The following is an 18,248-nucleotide window of genomic DNA, read 5'->3' as shown; positions in this document are numbered from 1 at the left end:
TTCGCGAATGCGTGAAGTTTGAGCGGTGATAGAGGAATACGCACGGGGAGATGTATTGTTGTCGAATCATTAAATGCTCAAAATTAATAATTAACTAAATGACCCAATAATTTGCATTTAAAATGTTTTAAAATAATGCATGACCATTCATTGTTGTTGACGATTTGGCCATTTTAAATTACAATTTAATTAATTGAAGTCTTCGTCGCTAGATGTCGAGTGACCTTATTTCTGTAAATGTGCAAGTGGCAAAGTCAAAATATTTGTATAAACCGCAGTTTTTTAGTTCCAATATCTAATTTTAAAAATTTGATTAACGCTGCTAGGTAAGCAATCGATTTAAAACGAAAAAGGGCATAAAAATAATTGAAATTTTCGACCCTCTGTTGTTAAACCGAAATCGAACTCTTGGGTAATAATTATCACAAACGTATTATCGGCTCGGCCTTTAATATCGCAGATCGAGACACTCGAGAGCTAATACATAATGCGCCTATTACGCATGTAGATACGTTATAGCGAACCGTGCCTGTATGCGCAAGCACACAGATAAGTCAATACGCGTATCAGCGCGCAACATCAAAGCGCAAATTCCTATGCGATTAAAGTTTTGAAACCAAATTGCACCGGTATAAACAAATTAGTTTTCATTATTTCTTTTTTCACTGCATCCGCGTTTTTCGCAAGCATCGTATAAACGCATTCGATCGATTGAAATATCAGCACACAATGCTTCATAAAACCTAATGGTCCATTCATCAAGGATAATCCATCTGTCACTCGGCGGAAATTTTTTTTTACTTCTCTGCTGAACTTTGTTAATTAAAACCGGTCGAAAATAAAAAGCCACGCATACGCGATCGATACAGAGTTTACCCAATGACGATGATGACGCCTTCGCATTAAAACGACGTGTCTTGCGCGGAAAATGATTCAACGGCAGGTTATTATAATTGCGACTCACACACGAGATATTTAAATAAAAGCTCGTCGTCGAGCACACGTGGAGTTACCCGAAATTAAATAAATACAATTTTGCATTATTAATGAGCTCTCACTGATTTATTCCTATTATGATCTGGATGAATAACGATCGAGCCTAATGATTTTAATTTTGTGTAAGCTCGAGCCATGCGTGCACACGAAATAGTGAAATTGATGAATATATTCGACAACGTACATTTCTCAACGCCAACGTTCGACGCCCTTCGATCCGGTCGAGAATCGTAAGGGTATATAACAGAGAAGATCTCTCGTTCTCGGATGTCTAAACGTTTTTTTTTCATACCTGAATTTATGTAGTTGCATAATTAATGTTGATCGTTAAAAAAAAGTAAATGTTCCGCGCGCCGAACAGGTTGTATAGCTTTTATTAACCTATTTTTATCTCTCTATATTTTTCGGCCTGATATATTTATGGACCACATATATTGCGTCACATCGCGCGTTAATACTTTTTTTGCGAAATAAAGAAGATAATGATTAAATAAAAAAAAGTAAAACTCGAAAAAAACCAAGATTCTTTAATGGTCGAAAAATTTACTAGTTTAATAGCGATTATCCGAGGTCGATATTATAATCGGTCAAAAAATTCCCACACGCTAAAAATCGTTCGATTCGCTAAAGACTTTGAGAAATTTTTAAGCGAGCTTGCACACTCCGGGTTTACAATCGGCTTTAAACGACGCAGTGTGCGCGCGAGAGAGAGAGAAAAAAAAGTACACGCGCGTGTGTAAGTATAATATACTCGCTCGTCGCTCGCATGTGCACTTGCTAATATGAACTTTTACTTTTTGAAATGGCCCTCTCTCTCACGCGCACACACAGAGTCGCTACCGCCCGAATATACATACTTATATATTGGTGCAGCACATCTACGCGCGCAGCAACGACAGCAGTTTTATAAACGTATCGAACATACAGAGTGTACATATATGCAGCTTATATAGTTCAAAAATATGAGACATGAATCTCTAATTAAAAGCGAAAAAGAAAGTAGCGGTGGTATAGTAGTGTGTGCGCGCGCTTTTGTGTTGCTGCTGCTGCTGCTGCCTCGAGCTTGTGCATAGTAGCGGTATTATACGAGAAAAATATTTGCATAAATAAACTGGCTTCGAGGCTTTAAAGGCTCTCGCGAGTCCTCGCGCAAGGATAATTAACAGTACTCGTAGTCGCGCTTGTACAATTAACGCTTTCGATATTATTATACCCATAACGCCTACGCGTGCTTCCGCACAGTGTATTAAGAGAGACAGACACCCGGCCGACCCATTGACTTTCTGCGGGCGTTTTGTATTATATATACATGTGCAATGCACACGCCGAGAGAGAGAGAGAGAGACTCGGCCTCCTAATGCGTTCGATAAAGCCGCCTTTATATCGCGCGTATTACGAAATCGCCCGTGACAGCTCCTCGACAAATATGACATTGTTGTTGTGTCGTGTGTGCGTGCGTGTAAGTACTCGGTACTTACATTGCAAATACACACACGCATACATATCTCTCTCTATATATAAATGACTTTCTTTTTATGCCGAAACGATACGAAAAACACGATTCGTAAATCATTCGGGAAGCGTAATGGAACTTTCACGCGCGGCTGCTGCAGCTCCTGCGTAACCCCCCGAGAGTCACAGCAGCAGCCGCCGCCGGCTCGTAAAGAGGAAGAGAGTTGCATATAATATACACACTTGCGAACGACACTTGTGCACAGAAGTGAAGTAAAAAAAAAAAAAAAAATGACAGGCGCGCACACGTTCGCGTGCAGCTGATAAAAGAGCGCAAAAAAACGAGTTGCGTGGAGAAAAGAGCGTCGAGCGAGGATCGCGCGAGTATTATTATTATGTGTATCGAGCGTTATAATATAGATGTATTTAATTACTCACGGAAGCAAGCGGCTTCTCTTCATTCTTGGGCGAATTTATCTCCTCTCTTCGTCGTCGTCGTTGAAGCCCCCCGTGTACAAGAGTACAGAGGCTTTCTCAAAAATCCAACGAAAAAAATCAACAAAAAAACAACAAGGCACTTTCTCGATGTCTTCAAGAAGTGGCCCCTCCTTTTTTATCTTTTTTTTTTTATAAATGCACTTTCGCTCTTTCTTACTTTTTCGGCCAAAACAAAAAAAGAATCAGCCCGAATCAACACGTATTTTATCGCAGAGAACTAGGATCGATCGCGATCCTTCTTCGTCGTTGGCCGCACTTAACGCATATACAAACGATATTTATATATACAATTGAATACTATGTCAGACGGCGCATGGTGGCTGCTGTGTAAATTCGCGCGTGTGTGTTATAATCCCGAACGAGCGAGAAAGGCGGAGGAGAAACGCACTGTTCTGGCGCTGGCGCGCAACTGCCCGATACTGGCTCTACAGTAACAGCGTGCCACGGTATGTATACACATCGTACTCGCGAATACACTCACACACATTCACAGGGAGGTAGTAAATGTTCATACACACACTTACACACACACAGGCTCGGGAGAGCTTCTCTCTCTTTTTCTTACTCCTGTGGTGGGCCTCCTCCATCTCCATCTCTCGCTCTCTTCATTTTACGAGGTTCCCGCCGCCGAGCAGCAGCGCCGAGTCGCGACAGCGCCGCACGAGAGAGGAGTAGCAGCAGCAGCGAGAGAGTGAAAGAGTTCGCCGAGGAGGCACGTAGACGTAGACGACTGCTCGTTGTCGACGAGACGAGATGAGCATGCTCGCCTCGTCGTCGTTGATCGTCCTGGCTCCGACTTACACACCCTATACAACTTTGATCCTAAATTTTCTGTCGCGATGCGCAAAAATTCATACAAAATCGTAATCGCATTTTCCTTTCATCGAATCAACGCGTGTGTATATGTGTATGCACTTCATATATATAAATGAGCTCCGCGCGCGCATGTAGGTGCAAGAAAAGAAAGGCATTATATACGGCAGCGGCGCGCCTCCTTATACACTCGTATAGATATATAGAGTCCTCCTCGCAAGTCGTCGTCGTCGTCGTCGTCGTGCTCTTTCACTCTCCTTAGCTTTATAATGTGTATGTGCAGCGCGCGCGCGGAGTTTTAAGCGAAAGCGCACACGCTTCGTTCTCTATCTCTCTTCTCTTTACACACATCTCGCTCTAAGCTCGATTGTTGTTGTTGTTGCTGTTGCCGATTTTTTTTGCCCCAACGTGTGTGTGTAGTACTCCACATATTGCATCGATTTGCAATGTCTGAGAGAGAGAGAGAGAGAGAGCCCACGGGAAAGATGAATTATTGCAAGGATCGGGTACACACGCGTTACAGTACCTCAAATCTGTATAGCTGTATCTCTCTGCTATACTCGCAACCCACTCGTGAATCGTGTATTTTCATATGCGGCTTCGTTTATTCTTCTCCCGGTGGGCGTATTAATACCGATTTAACGATCGATCGGCAGCCATTAATGCGCGTAATAACGAACGAAAAAAAATACGGGAAAAATGGCCGATCTAATCGGCGCGATAATAGACGCGGAATCTAATACACAATTTTGTAACATCCTCGCGTGCGATTACATGGATCGCGAAGCTGTCTATCTCCCTCTCGCCGCCGTCGCTGTGTTTCTGCTGTCTGGGTATACATATAGATTTACATTACTCAATCTCCGAGCAGAAAGAAAGAGAGAGAGAGAGAGATGAAAATCGTACATTACATGTAATCCGCGTTGTGTATGTGGTGAAAAAACTTTCTTCTAACGATTACCGCACGTACAAGAGCGCGTCGCGTCGCGTATACTCGTTGTTTTCTGTTGTGTGTGTGTGTGTGTATGTGTATGCCCGCACTGCACAAAAACAATTCGAAAAATCGGCGGCAGCCCCCTCCTCTCTTACTCGAGCTCCAAGATATCACGCTCGCGCGTAAAAAGAACTTTTTAAACAACGAAGCTGGAACTAATTGCGATTAGCAACGAGCGCGGCACACAACACAACACAACTGTGCGGAGGAATTGACTCGAAGCTACAACGCCGGGGTCTACCTACTTTTATGTAACGACGAGGACTACCGCTACGCGATATATGGGGCTCCGAGAGATCGAGCGAAGCCGAGTTGTATAGTGGCTGGAGTTATTGTAACGAATCGTCGACGTCGAAAAATTATCATTACGATATATTGCCAATTGTCGAATACGATCGATGATGAGCTCATTATATTAGATACACGATGCGTTTCCCAATCGAAAATATCCTAAACGTACACATCGCTTTATATAGTAAAAAGATAATGCGATACGAAGATCGAGAGTTGCGACAACAACAGCAACAACAACAACGACGAGCAATAGAGTGCGGCTGACCGACAGTGTGTGTGTATATGTATGCGTGCTAAAATGCCGCGGGGTTGCTCACGAGGCACGTGATTTCGTTTGCATAAAGTCACATGACTGTGTGTGCATTCACTGCCGCGTCCTTCCTTCTTTCCTTGGATGGCTTTTTTTTTTCTTCTCTTTTTCATGCGCCAAGATGTTACCACCGTACTCGTCGTCGTCGTCGTCAGTCACGAGGTGTACACTTTTGCGCAATTAAATTGGCGCGCGCGCTGCGCTACGTATCGTTCAGGTATATTATGCATTATAATGCACCTTTGGTGAAGCGTAGCCGGATAATTGCCAGCCCATGGGGAATTTAATAAGACGAGAGCGAATTTTCACGTTTGTTTTCGAGAATTTATATACGAAAGCTGGAATTGACAGATATGATGATTTTTCATCCTTAAAGGGCGAGAGCGGGAGATAAAAATTGTGCAATTAAATGTTAATTAAATGCAAGTATGAAATTGAACGTATCGATAGATGAAAATTATTTTTTTCGAATATCCCCATTTAGAGAACCAAATGACTATATCCGATAAATGAAGTGTGAATCAAATAAATGATTAATACGTTCACTCAAAATAGTGAACATCATCTCTTCATTGCAACATGGAAAGGATTAACTGGCTAATATTCGAATGTGAAAATTGATTCTTCTTTTAGCTGATAATTATTTCTCTTAGCTCAAGCAATATGGAGTACATTTTTTTACTACTCTTAACCCTACGGGTGAAAAAAAAGGAAAAATATTTTGTGAAATCCTCACTTACATAAAAAATGACCACATAAAATGTTTTAAAATACATGAACATTAATTTACTTGTTTTGCTTCCTCGTAGAGGGAGCTCTGTGATAGGCTTGAAAACGAGATTTTGAACCAGACCTCGTAGGACAATTTGGTTTATATATTTGGAAACTACATTGAATTACCAACAAATGTCTGTATGAGTTGTTGTTTTCTCGGCCTTTTGTGTATGTAGGTCCTAATTGTCGTGATCTAACGTACTTGGGACACTAGACAGTGAATCAAAATTTAAAATTACGAATTTTCAAGTTAATAACCGATGCCTTTTTTTAATATTATTTTTTATGAGGAAGCTCTTTGCCAATAAATTGGCAGCGGTTTTTATGTTTTTCTGTTACAATTATATTACAAATAGTAAGCGCATTTGCAATGACCTGAATTCATATCACTTTCAACCTTCACCACTAGATGGCGAGTACCTTTTTTGTAAACCTGCAAGTGGCAAAATGAAAATATTTTTTATAAGTAAGTCGAAGCATGGTTATAATACAAACGGTACCATTTGTCTCTTTAAATAACCGTGGAACATTATATGGCCACAAAATGTGTCCAAGAAACTTTTTCAGCGGTCAAAAACCAGCTATAAAATGTTGAGTATTTCTATCACGATAACTTTACTTATCAACTCATTTCGTCGAGTGCTGCCGACTCTATACGTAATTTCCCGGTACTCGCGCACCAGACTGTCAAGGATACATTGTTCGGCATATTACACGCCTGATCAACTAATGGGGAAAATGTTACCGGGATTTTTTTTTCTATACTCCGCCGCAGCTCCGTCAAAGCGAAAGATATACCTGCACGCACGAGAGCGTGTACCGGAATTTCGATTACGAGGCCGGAGCAGCAGCAGCGTGTGTGGGAGAATTTTTAGAGCGGATATAGGTATATTCTATCGACCGTATAAATGCAGGGATTTTTTTTGGATGAATCGAGAACTTGGTTCTTTTTTCGACTTTTTCGACGTTTGAATTCCCGACCGCAGAATGGGATGACTCTTGAATTCGAGTAAGGAATGATTGTTTCGCGTTTCATCACAACATTTTGTCATGTGGAGGAGATGCGTCAGCTCGTATTTACGGAATTCACTACGTGGGATTTCCATGTTGTTATAAAAAATTGTTTACTGCATTTGAACGATGCATACTCTCTTCTTTTATTTTCACTCGCGAGCTCGGGTCTCGTGATGATTTAATTTTATAATTTTTACACGCTCGAGAAAATATCTCCTTTTACCTTTTTTTTCTCGTTCTTACGACACCCGGCCGCGTATCGATCGACAGCTAAATGATTAATTTACACATCGGATTAATGAAAAACTATACGGACAATCGATCACCTAGAAGTGATTAAACCGTAATTAAAACGGGCCAAATTGATTTAATTAACGATGAACTTTCTACGACAAATGTGTTTTGCATCACTAGACGTAAATCGCGTTTTTAAACACACACGCGCGGGCACAGCAGAGCAAGTCCCTATGGATATTAAACGGATTCATCTTTTTCGTGCGTAGGATGTTTACGAGTTTTAATATACAGCAGAAGAAGAAGAAGAAGAAGAAGATACGAGCATTTATTATTACGAGTGAAAACTCGCCGAGCTGTGCTGTTGTGTGTGCTGACCTTGACCCCGTGTAGGGGGGGATCATGCGCGCGCGACGAGGCATCCCACAATTGAAAAAATATACGTTCGCGGTTTACCTTTTATAATGAGAAGATTGAGAAAAAGAGAAGAGAGGCTTTTATTTCATAGCGTAATTTTGCAGTAAGCGCAAACGAGTGTATGCATTCTGGGCTGCGCATCATCGCGGTGTAACATTGTGAAACACCATCGTATCACTTTATATATGTACGTGCGCGAGTGTGTCGTTCAACGACACCGCGAATTTTTCGTTGGTTATTAAAGATTTAATTGAAGAACTTTGTGCAAAAAAACAACAACAACAACGACAAAAGATATGCATAATTTAGATGGAAAGGGAATATAACTAACGATATTTCACGTGCAATACGAAACATTCAATTATACATATTGCGAACTTGGCTATATTTACGATCCTTGGCAAACTTTCGATAACGATGCCGATTGCGTTATACGCATGGTTTATAAAAATGTATACTCTCGTGGGGAGGGATAGAAAATTGGCGATCCTAACAAAAAGCGGCGCGCGCGTGATCAATTTAAGGATTACACATCTATGTAAGCGCACTAGGAACAGGAAGGATAAAGAGAGCTGGGCGAAAAAAAATCGATTCCGACGATGTTTAGCGTGATTTCCTGATGCACCGTCAGTCTATAGAGAGATCGGCTCGTTTCGATGTGTAACGAGATTTCTCGTTGAAAAGTCTGACGAGAGCCCACTTAACTTGTGGTCAAGCCGATCTTAAGATACGTTATTATTGTACAAAAAAAAATGAAAATACTCATGGTTTCCTTCCGTATTTATTTAAGGAAAATTGGAACGAAATTGATAAGAAAGGTTACATCTTATGTTTTTTTCTTTTGAATTAAAAAATAAAGCCAGACATTCAAATTAAACCATTCTGTTAGTTTTAAATGCAACGCACACAAGTGGAAAGCGTTTCGTAGTTTTCTAGTGTGTGTTTACAACAAAAACTACCTTGACACGAGGCGGTGGCGAAACCGGCTAGTATATCAAATAATTAAAGGGGGACGAATCATGTTTTATAAATAAGAAAAAAAAATTATGATGCCGAAAGCAGACACAACTATTTAATCTTTATGAGCATAGCCGAGCATACAATCAACATTTTGCAACGTTTCAAATTAAAGACGGCACACTCCGTGCGCGGCTAGAATGCATAAAGAACAAATTGTCGCTATTTTTAAGTAACTACTACGAAGATGTAGCGAGTTTTTAGCCCACGAGTGAAAAACAAATTGTCAACCTCGCTGCAAAAATTAGGAGGAAAACCCCGTAGTAGAGAGAAAAAAAAAGAGTTTTTAGAGTTAAATACGAGTGAATAAATTGGAGGTGTTGAGCTTTCACGAAAGTTTGAGAAAAATGTTTGCCTAGGTTTCGCCTCTGAATATTCAATAACTCATTTGTATCGTGACAATTTGATTCGCGACAAATCTGCAGGAAGTACACACGCAAAGCTGCGCCAACGTAAGTATTTTCAATTGCGGGAGGACCCTCGAAACTGTCACGAGAAAACAAAGTGTAACACACTGGAATAACGTTTGCTTTTTACTTGTCATTATTTTTCAACGAGTACAGTATTTTTCTGCTATATCTCAAATGTAAGCAGTCGTTTTGCGGTGACATTAAGTAAGAACACCAAACACTCGAGAGAGAGAGACCCAGACTATCTACGCGTACGTCATCGCGCGGATCTTAATATCGTTTTTGTTACTCGCTTTTCATCGTCTTGGCTTCCGGATCGACGTATAGCCCATAATAATATATAATACTCGCGATATAAACTTTTCATTTCTTTTTTCCTTCTTCTGCTTTTTTTTTTATTCGCGTCGCGGCGCGTGCAGGAGTACACATCGAGCCCAATTCTCGATATAATGTGCGAGGTTTTTTTTTTTTATTTAGTTTCACTTTTATTAAGAATTACTTTCTTTTCGCCAATTTCACGTATATATACGCGCGCGAATTGCCTAAATCTTTATTCAGATGCGGGATATTTAAAAAAAAGGTAATAATAATAATGTTACCACGTATTTTTTCGCATTATGACGCGTAAGTAAGAAATTTGACTTGGGATTTCACGCTCGACTCGAAGTTTTGCATAGCGATAAAAAAAGATGAGCTTTTCCCTTTCGTATACAGAATAGTTTCGTACAGAATCATGGAAAAAAAAACTTATCAAACTGAATCGCGAATCTCACGAAGATTAGCAATTAGCCGGTACGCTCAATTAATAATAAAATCCAGCCGCACAACTCTCACAAAGATAGTCTATCGGCTGCGCGCCTTGTTCGAAACCCAACAACGCCCGATAAACTTTAAATGTGAGAAATTCCAATCAGATGCACGATTCATTCGAAGGTAGGTAGGTGGTGTATTGTAATTATTATTATAATTGCGTGTAAATAAGCAAACGAATTTCTTGTAAATGAATGACGCAATACAAACGCCCTCGTGTCCCCTAAAAATCGGTAGCATCGATGAGCTTTTTTTACACGCGATTCACGTGGAATCTCGATTGGCACGTGTAGAGCTCGTTCATCGCGGGGCTCTCGAGAGATGTGCACCACCACTACCGTCGCGACAGGTATATAGATGTATATATAATATACTTTCGCTACCGCTGCGGTGCTGCGACCATAAGTGCACTCGCGTACAGAGATGCTTACGGCTCTTCTCTCGCTGCTGTGTGTGTGTGTGTGTACGTGCGATACGTAAGAGCCTCGTGATGGAATAGGTGGGATCGGTATACGTACGTACGGCTGCAGCAGCGGCAGAAGGAGGCCAGGGGCCTCAACGAGCGCGGGTGCCCTTCCCCTCGTGAGCTAGCGCACGTATACACGTACGTATCGTATACACCTCCTCCTGTGCAAGGAGAGTCACGGGACTCTCGTCGTATAGTGTAAGTGCAAAATGTATATATAGGTATATAGTGAAAGTGTCGGCGGCGGCTGCAACTATATGTATGTATACACATTGCGCTCGCGAGTCATGTGATGCGAGCCCATGCGTAAAACAACTTGATGCTGCTGCTGCTGCTGCCGCTGCGATGCACATGCAGCCGCTCAACTTAAGTGCCTCTATATACGCAATAGTGTGCCTGTGTGTGGTTGTACTGTACTATGTAAGACGTGTGTACATGTGCCTATATAGTAATGTTATGCAGGTCGTCTCGAATACCGATATAACAACGATTATCTCTCTCTCTTTCTTTCTCTTTCTTCTTTCGTTCCATTGAGTCGGTATATCACGTGGATCGATCTATCAGACAGAGAGAAATGAAAATTGCAGGCAATTGCACATTTTTAGCTAATACCGAGAGTAAATTGATTGTGGCAGAAATATTCGGAAAAATAGTATTGCAATTTAATTAAAAATTTTTTTTTTGATTACCGTTAGCGTATTTTTTCCGAAAATCCTAAAAATATAATAACTTAAAAAATAATCTTTTACTCTGACGCGCGAGTTATGCCGAGGTCGATATATTCAATGAAAAGGAATTTTTACCCAAACTCTTCCATTCAATAATAAGTCGATTTCGGGATACTTTTTTTTTAAACCTTAAGCTTCTTTCAAGATGTCACGTAATGTGAAAACACGAAAAATGAATTTACTGAAAAAAAAATTAATAATAATTGCACCTTGAAAAATTATTAATACTTTTAGCGATATAATAACTCTATGTTTTAGGCGTTAAAATGTGTTAAATTTATGAAGAAAAAATACAAGTGCTTGAGAAGATCGGTAGTACTAAAATTACATAATAGGCCAATTTAAATTTCTTTAAATTATTTTCTTACTCCATACTTACCCTACATAGGGGGTACATTGTGTCAAGCAAATATTTTTCATTTAAATCTGTTAATATTTTTGATATAGATACTTAAAATTGTATGACTATTTGCAAATTTTCGATCTAAACAACAAGATAAAAAGTAAAACATAACATTCTTTTGCAATCAGTGCAGTGGGTCTTATTATTTTGATATCATTATGATGTCACGCCCAGCAGTGAAAGTTATCATCATATATAACAAAAAAAAAATTATAGAAATTAGCCCACATTGTTTAATCATCGAATCGGTCTTCGCGCGATGAAAAGATGATAAAAATTATATGTAACTTTACGCGCGTAAGCTAATTTCTTTACGTATACTATGTTACATTTGACATTTTTGGTATCTTTCTAAAACTCACGCTCGTTGAGTTTTTAAAAAAGAAATCTCAACCCAAACTTACAACGACCATCGAAAAGAGCGCGATTTCCAACGATCCAAGCATCACCGGCAGAATAAGATCTCAACGATCTGCTGCTACATTCATCTCTCTCTCTCTCTCTCTGCATACTTGTGTACGCGATAAAAAAAAAGTAATTGTCATAGCCGATACTTATGTAAGGTGCGCGCCATTATTATGTCTACGTGTGTAGTACGCGCTCGCGAGGCATAATGATCAGCGACGATCTCGCGCGCCGAGTTGAATTATACTTATATATTATACGCGCGCGATGATCATCATCGCAGCGGCGGCGAGGCGCACATATTATAAGCACAATATAAATGTGTGCGCGAGAATTACCGAGATTCGCAACTGGACGCGAACGCGCGCAAGGCATTTTGTGCATTCCTTTGCGTCGCCTATTAGCGAACGTAACGGTATATCGAGAATGACGATTTCGAGTCGCGTCGTCTGCGATAGGGCAGAATTAAAATTGAAAAAAGTTTCAATAGCACTAATGCTGTTTGCGTTTATGATTTTGTAGATACCATAAATAACATTAATAATGGTCGTTTGACTGAAAGATATGACAATTAAGAATATTTTAAAATGCATGAATTTTAATTTTCATTGTTTTTGGCGACTTTTCTGTAGCAATCGTGTTACAAATATTTAGCGCATTTTGAATGATCCGAAAATGACAATTTGATTCTTTCAAAAAATTTAGACCAGTTGTCTACTGCTTCAACTATCATTATGCCATTTTAAACCTTCACCGCTAGATGGCGAGTAACTTTATCTGTAAATCTGTAAGTGGCAAAGTCAACAGTAGTGTACAAATAATTGTATAAAGCATGCCACATCACGGACGACTTGTCCTGCCTGTTTATATAAATAGTAATTTGCACAAACTTTTTATAGTCAAAAAATAGTTATAAAAAAACGGGGAATATTACATTAAATGACCATAAAATAATATTAAAAACCCCCTAATGTTCAGCTCTAATGGTCCTTCTGAGTTCAAGAAACTTTTTCGTGGGCCCAAAAACTAGCCATAAATTATTGAGCATTTCCATTAGGGTAGATGTCAATTTTTAATTAATGTTAATGATCCATTTCGGCTGCACTACTATTTAACGAAAATCGAGACCGCAGCAGTAATTTATTCAATAACTGTGAGCATCGACGCTGCATATCGAAAACTGATATATTCTAATATAATTTCGATGATTATCGCTGGGAGAGTATTGAATGGCTATTTAGAAACGCGCTTTAATCCGTATCGAAAATTGCACATTTTTATTCATTAGCTACCCCAGCTTTCGTCGATTCCCGCGCCGAGTGTTATAATTTTTCATTTTTATAAATATAATCCAGTAAATTTGACTTTCTAGCTCATAGTATGCAAATGCGAACGACTTTCATGAGTTCGCGAATGTAAACATGCTGCGAAAAACGCATCGAAGAAAAAAATCGCCCGATATTCAACTGCAGCACCAGCGAGCCGTAAGCGTATTCGCAATTTCGGAACAAAGGTTTCCAGGTCAGTGCAGCTTTCGGGTTTTCTCGCTCGTTCATCGGCTGCGCGGAGATTTTATGCAAGAAAAACGCGTATACGCAGTGTACAGTAGTAGGCAATACAAGAGAGAAGCTACACAAACACACTCACACACATATCGACTCGAAGTATAGAAATGTACGATACATTATGATGCAGGCGATTGCGCGGGGTTGCGCTACCGATTTTCGCCACACACGTGCGCGTGGCGATGAGAACTCATCGTTATAATACGCGTGTGTATTTGTATGTATGGCAGAATTCAAAGCAGCAGCAAATTGTATACGAGATTGCAACACGAGGCATACGCACACACAAATACACACATCTTCTTGAGCGATCGGATTACATTACTCAAGAAATTTTTTGGAGAATTTGAATCAACCGACGCAGAGAGATGTACATGTCGAACTGGTCGCCGGACCTTCGCGCGCGCGGCCGCGGCAGGAATTTTTCGATTCATTTTCATAAGAGCAGGTACCGAGTTCGTTCAACTATGTGTGTGTTATAAAAGTGTCTGTACGTGCGTGTGTTGCAATGCAAATGAGTGAAAAATTCGGTGCAAATAAGGAGATGGGATCGAACGATTTTTCAAATGTCACGAAACATTTCACCCAAAGCAGAGTCAAGTGGGACTTGGACAACTTCGACGGTTGTCTTTTGTTTCACGATTAGCGACGATTCGAGTAAATTATAGATAATTTGACTAAATTAATATTTACGACTTAATTTGCAATGGGATACTTTTACTCGCTGCTTCTTTTCACTTCTTGCGCAAATAATCGTAATCGGGCGTAAAAACTGCGAGAACGCAAAAAAAAAGTTTAAATCTCGATTATTTGGTGTCCACTTTTTGTTTTAGCTTAATTTTTTTACGTCGACTCTCAAATGTATACCATCGTATAACATTGAAATGCACGGCTATTTCATAAGGATAGAAAATGCACGAAGTTTTCCTCGGTCATCAAACCAATTTAAATTTCAAATGAGGATGCTTCAGGAAAAAAAAAATTATTATTTTTATGCTTCACCTTGCAGACTACCGAGAAAAATGGAGGTAAAACTAATACAGCCTTTACAATAGTTCAATGAACTTTGGTCTGCTTACGTTTGAAAATTTTCTGGAATATTTCAGAATTGTAATTCATGATCTGTGATTCCCATGGATGTAGTGATGTTTTCTAATGATGTAATCGATAATAAGCTTGTACTTCCTCGGAAGATCAAAATATCATTTGAACCTAAATTGCACGCACAGCATGAAAAGAAGAAAGTAAAAAAAAAAAAAGATTCAGTCGGCGGAACACGTGGATTCAAATGTGGCAATGACGCAAAATCGTCTGGCGCAAAAGAATTCTTTTCAAAATCGTATTTTACAACTGTTTTTTTTATCGCTAGGGTAGCCTCGATATATTACTTCGAACTTTCGATGAAAATAAAATAATTTCACAAAAAGCAGAGTACCATTGCACTCGGATTTATTTATTCGAGATCAATGAGAGTTTTTATCGATGTTTTTTTTATTTTTTCAAGGAAATGATTATTAATAATGTAGATCAATTTGGGTACTCGAATACTATCACGTAGTAAAACTTCCATAACGAATTTTCGACACTCCGACGACGAGCACACGCGGCCCCGGACCGAGTCAAAATAAAAAGATTACGAGCAATTACTCTCGCATTGCTGAGGTTTTGAAGTTGTATAATAGCGACGGAGAAAAATAAGAGTTGGCTGTGATTATGTATCTTTAACCTTGCTTTTACTATACGAGAGAGATGATGAGACTAGGTCAGCGAATCGGCAGATTGTATAAATTAAAAACTTTCACTGTAACATCGCATCGCAAAAAATATTCCACTTTCGGAATGAATGCTGTATTAATACTATTTGAGATCAATAGCTAATGCGAAAATGATTTGTTAAACTGAGCTCGTTTAAGGACTAATTTTGAAAGGAGAACACTATTCTACACTACAATTATTAAACTGGCACAAAGTGTATCGATTAAAAAAATTCAATGCGCGGCCAACTGCTTCGAATGAGGAAAAAATTTTCAAAAAACATTGTAAAGAAGTTAATTTTATTTTTCAGGATTCTACCTCGAGCCTTTTAAATCCCAGGCATAAATCGTAGCACGGGCTCGAAAATATTCTCTTTTCGCACTGGCTTCGTCACGTATCATTAATAAACTTATTTTTAACCAATAAAAAAATTTAAGTGATTTTAACACTGATCTGTGTAATGACTTACCACACCTAGGTTTTATCAAGTGAATTTATTTATATCCGATCGCTGGGCTCCATTGAAATATCATCTTCCTAATTTCAATTTACGATGTATTTTATAACCACGGACTCTCAGGTGTTTCTGCGATGTCGTACGTCTGAAAAAAAATTATAACATTTTAAAATACGCATTCCCTTATACACAGTGATCACCACAATTATACAGATATATTGAATAAACTTGATTTTTGACTTGTCTCTTTGACGTTCGCGTCCACGCGTGTATACAATTTTGAGAAAAATGACATTCATTTTGCAGAATTTAAAGTTTAAATTTTATCAAAATAATTCTTTTGCAGAATTTAATCTCGGCGGTGTTCTTAAAATATTATCGTTGTAAAAGTGTATTTCAATGTTAAATAAGCGACGTATGGAAAATACCAGTTTGTATACCAGTAACACACTTCATCACATGGATGTACTTTTATTCGCATTCCTCGAGGAAAAAAATTTTTTTTTTTAATTCACAACGTTCATCGCATTAAAATATCAATCTTTCGGCCGAGCAGAAAAAAATAATTAAATAGTGGGGTACGCTCGAGCACAAATTAGCACTTATTTTAACGTTAACGAGCCGATCATCGAGTGTACATTGATAAAGGATTAGGACGAGCGCGATTCCCGCATGAATTACCGGTTATAGAAAAACGGCTTAAATCCGGTAACGCGCGCGCACGTGTGTGCAATAAAATCATCGTAAGTACACGCTGGTCGATGATGGGGCCCATTTGAGCCATTGTCCCGCGGTGAGTTGCTGCGACGGTGCGCAGCGGAGAAAGCAGAAAAAGCGTATATAATATATAAAAAGATGAAAGCACGGTCGAGGCGTAATTCTTGGCATAACTCCGCGGCGCGCTTATAATACCCGCGCGCGCGCGCGCGATATGTGCTGCAAAATCGACGCTCGCGAAAAAAAAATACATAACGTTAAATACGTAAGAAAAAACAAGTGGACGGTTGGGTCGTTACTTTTTTTTTTTTATATGAAAATAAAAGCGCGCGAGAATTTCGCGCGTTTGAACGATATTTATAACCGAATCGAGCGCGTGTACACATAAGTAGGTACGCTGCGCTTATGTATACAATATTTATCATTGTGAATCCGCGCGAAGGACTAGTTTCCGTGTGTAATTTATGGCGTCGACGTGCGAGATGACGACGACGATCGAACGGTGACGTCGTTTTTGCACCTATATACACATGCACAAAGGATATACTAGCATAGGTATATATAGAGGATACTTACTTCGAGGCTCGTTACGCGCTGCATCTTCGCGCGTAAGCACGCGAGTGAGAATTGCGATCGTGCCGGTGAATGTTTTGCTCGTTAAACGATCGTATATAATGCTCGTGTGTACAGGTAATTGGCAGTAATCGAATGTATTATTATTATTTATTCATAATACAAAATTGGAATTGGTGTGCTGGCACCATCTCTAAATTGAACACGAGTTTTTAAGTTCGCAATAACGCGATGGCTTTTGAGTCGCGCAAAACATCGAATCGTCTCGTTGATCACCTCATTGTGTCGATGCAGAAGTGCGCTGCGCGCAAGGGTGACACTTACTGGACCAGAGTCAATTTGGCCTGGGATTACGAGTCAACTCAATCCCATTATCCCAGTATCTTAGTAAATGAACATCTTTAAATAAGTCTTTCAAACAAATAAAAAAGATCGTACATCTTTATTTTTGACGCGATCGAACATACATGTACATACATTAAGTTACAATGCATTAATGCCGGGTGCGTAGTGATGTGTACTTCGATGATTCTTGTGTGAACTAAGCTAACTTGAATTTCGAGACGATTTTTTCGTGCATTGATTTTTCTACAAGTGTCGCATAAATGTGTTCATTGTATATTCTGTAAATTCTTGTGCATTGTGCGAAGGTGGCGTTTTAGATAACATTTCAGTGCAAACGTCTTTCCACATGTATTGCATGAATGTGTAAGACCATTATGCACTGAGTTAATGTGATTTTTGAGATGACTTTTTTGTGTAAAACTCTTTTCACATTTATTGCATGAATGTGTAACACCATCATGAATTGATCTGATATGTCGATTTAGATCCCATTTCCTCTTGAATATCTTTTCACATATTTCGCATGTATGCACTAAGGCGATGTGATTTTTGAGACATTGTTTACTTGCAAAAATCTTTCCGCATGTGTTGCATGTATTTGTGACGCCTTTGTGAACCATGTCAATGTGTATTTTTAAATTACTCTTAGTTTTATATTCTTTCTTGCATATTTGACACATGTAGGTGATATCTTTATGCACTTCCTTCATGTGTTCTGCGAGGCAACTTCTTTTTATGTATGACTTTTGGCATGTTTTGCATGCATATTTGACACCATTATGCACTGAGTCAACGTGATTT

General features: G+C 39.3%; 1 protein-coding gene across 1 annotated transcript in view; it reads right to left on the bottom strand.

Annotated features, from left to right (window-relative positions):
* Positions 1-18,248, bottom strand: part of LOC106659704 — a 44,136-nt gene that overhangs the window by 24,135 nt on the left and 1,753 nt on the right. The gene's annotated exons all lie outside the window — the stretch shown is intronic.

This window comes from Trichogramma pretiosum, unplaced genomic scaffold, assembly GCF_000599845.2.
Source record: "Trichogramma pretiosum strain Unisexual culture from Peru unplaced genomic scaffold, Tpre_2.0 scaffold19, whole genome shotgun sequence".
Taxonomy (NCBI): Eukaryota; Metazoa; Arthropoda; class Insecta; order Hymenoptera; family Trichogrammatidae; genus Trichogramma; species Trichogramma pretiosum.
Note: the sequence above shows the minus strand (reverse complement) of the source record. Positions and strands in the feature narration are given on the sequence as shown.